The sequence below is a fragment of the Paramormyrops kingsleyae genome, chromosome 11 (assembly GCF_048594095.1).
Source record: "Paramormyrops kingsleyae isolate MSU_618 chromosome 11, PKINGS_0.4, whole genome shotgun sequence".
Classification (NCBI taxonomy): Eukaryota; Metazoa; Chordata; class Actinopteri; order Osteoglossiformes; family Mormyridae; genus Paramormyrops; species Paramormyrops kingsleyae.
The window spans coordinates 11,384,888-11,388,140 of record NC_132807.1 but is presented as its reverse complement, the minus strand read 5'-3'; positions in this window follow the sequence as shown (position 1 = coordinate 11,388,140).

Here is a 3,253-nt window from a genome sequence, read left to right as displayed (position 1 = left end):
AAGTCCGAATGGACGGTTCAAAACGGAGCACTGCCAGTTCCCTGCATTGCAGTTTCTTCATCTGGTTTATTTAAGGTCCATTCCTCTGGTGGTTTTGGAATTGGAAGACTGTCGTCATGTGGCACAGGTCTCAGGAAGATTAGGGTATTCAATTGACTTTTTGTTTTTGGGAGAGAAACCAGACACATTAGTCAAACAGAAGTACAGTAACAGTCCGTCACATGGTCTTTCTGTTCTCACCATATCATCAGAACAGCAAACGGAATTCTCTTTCGAGTGCCTCTGAGCTAGGCTCTCAAACATACAGCACATGTCGCACGACAAATGTGAGGAGCCCATTCCTTGTCTTGATCACCGATTTTACAGCCAAAGTACAGATGACATGCTTTCTTCACAAGAGCAGTCATTGAGCATCTCTGAGGCACAAGCACATGTTCACCACAAATATAGCGGAATGTATCGCGGCTGTTACAACATTGACAAGACATATCGACCAAAACCAATCGTCCTGGAAATGTCTATAGTATCTAGCTTACTTGTTATATTGCAACTGAGGCAATGCTACATTCTGAAACAATACATACACACTTTTAGCTCCATATTAACTAAATGAGCAACATCTGTGTATGCAGGCCACTTTTATAGCCTGTTGAGGCAGTGTCAAGCTGGCTCCGGCCTGTGCAGGCATGCCCAGGCTGCAAACTTCCACAGACCAGCTTCCAGCCTGGCCTGATTCCATGCCTGGACATTCCCAGACCGTACAAAACATTGTTGATAGGTCTCTTGCAGAAATGATTTTTTTTTTACATAAATATAAGAAAAAAACGACAAAACTGAAGATTTTGATGAAATGGTATGTGATGGGCAAATTTGGATGTGATTTTTGTGATCAGCAGCCAAAAATCTATGAGGAACACCCAACACTGTTCAAGAACCAAAAACTTTGTTGTGCAGTGTTACCAACCATTTCCCCTGAGGGTCAGTATCTGAAGGCCTGCAAGTGTGTGGAGTCTGAATTGTGCAAGCAAGAATTCCTAGTCCATTTCTGCCCAGCAGAACTGCATTGTGTACAGATTGTGTGACCTGAAGGTTCAGATTCCCCTGTTTGTAGGTTTTGCAGTTATCACGGCCTTGTATCCTCAGGAGAGCTGTAAGGGAGTGTACACTTTGTAACGGGTTTGTAAAGATTTTTCTGGCTCAAGAGGAGTCAAATTTGTGTTTCATAACCCACTTGAGACTAATGGTTTCATTGTAAAGCACATTACAATTATTTATTGTGAACTACAGCATATTAACAGGCATGGTTTAATGTTCCAGTGGCAATTGGGAATAACTCTGAATGACCAATCCAAAAAATGAAAAAACTGATCATTTTGGCATCTTATAGCTGCCAAGAATACCTGTCAGACATTATCAGCAATTAAACAGTTGCCTGACTCCTTGTCAATATGTCAGACTTTCTCCTGACTCCGAGACATAGGAATCTTAGGAATGCTAATATACTATGAAGGATTTTAACACCCGTAATACCCAAGGTGGCTTCTCCCCCGACCAGCACAAGTAGATGGATGGAATATCAGTGGTGGCTTTCATTCACTTCTGGGTTACTCCCCTTAAGTGCTTCACCATTTTCAATGCAAATTTACCACAGGGTATACTCTGTCACACTTGCCCCTGCTTACCTACTTAGGGGTTCAATTAGACCCCTACATGAGTACGAGGCTGATGTGTAACCTTGTCCAGAGGTCTGGTTTTTCTGTCAGTGTGGTGGCTTTATGATCATAGGTGGCTGTCCTTCTGCAGCTGGTGTGCGGTGCTGCAGACATCCTGCCTCTGGGGTTTTAATGTCTTGGGTTTTGTTCTTCCCCCTTTGAGGTTCCTTGTTTGGGGTTACACGGACTTCTGCAAACGAGTCAGCCTTCTGTTTTACTTCATCCTTGGACGTTCATCCAGTCAGGCGCCCAAGTTCCCCAGTTTCATTTCCAGCAGTGTTGGGGATGGCTGGTCTCAGAGGCCAGGGGGCAGAAGACCTGGCATGATGGATGGGTGGCCCAGGTAGAGGTTCTGTCATAGACTTGGTTTTATGAAGGGTGCTACAGTGTTTTTCAATTGCTTTAGAGCATTTTTTTCTTAAATGATGATTAACATTTGCAGAACATCAAGTGTAATCCCCACACCATAATGTCACTTCTGCACAGCAGAACATAATTTCTCATTGCTTCACATAATTTCCAAATGTTTTAGTTCATATATGCAAATGGTTTAGTAAAATTGTCATCATTTGGCACAATTTTCAGTTGCTTTAATCTTGTTGATCAAAATAGATTATGTAGTTTCCCATTGTAACAATTTTACATGCAAAACCTGCATGTGATCATCGTGTTAGCCACCCCATGAAAAACAGATAACCAAGCTTTTAAAATGATTTAAAAATATATGCCGTAAATTGCAGTGACACAGCATTGTTCTGTTTTTGCTTCTCACAGTGCATGATTTTGTTGTGCTTGTATTGCCATTTTGCTGTTTTTGTGTTATACAGTGCTGTGTGACTTTTTTGTTTGCTATTGTACTGTGTCTTGAGATCTGAAGAACTTACATATGTATGTGAATGATTTCTGTTGTCAGTGAACTTTGCATACTGTCATGTAGAGCCTTGCAATGTTGAAACTGATGTCTTTGAGATGAGTGAGTATATTTGCTAATGAAAAATGATCAGTCAATGACAACAAGAAAATCGGGAACCAACTATTATATATATTATATAATTTTGTAGCTCAGGAGCATGCTAAGACTGAAATTTTGGCAATATATCTTAGAATTTGAACAATGTTGATTGTACTTGCACTTATTAATTCATTGATCGAATTATTTCACTTTCGCAATTTCATTGTCAAGTGGCAATATCTTATCTTATTTGCTTTTGAACCATAAATTTTGAGACATTTTTCAGTCCCAGGGAAACTCGGTTTAATAAAAAATCTGTGAGTGCGATGAAAAAACTAAAAATGCCACATGTGTTGTATTTTGGTTGGGTACTTACGGTTAAGGTTAGGGCTAGGTAGTGGTTAAGGTTGTTGTTGGGATTAGGGTTTTTTCCCATATAAATGAATGGAGAGTCCCCACAAAGATATGGATTCCTAATTTGTGTGTGTGAGTGTTTGTGGGGCGGGGGGTTTGCATAGATAACATGTAGGAACTAAAATGTCCCCAGAGTGTGGTATAACCTTTTGGGGACATTTTTCTCTTCCCCATT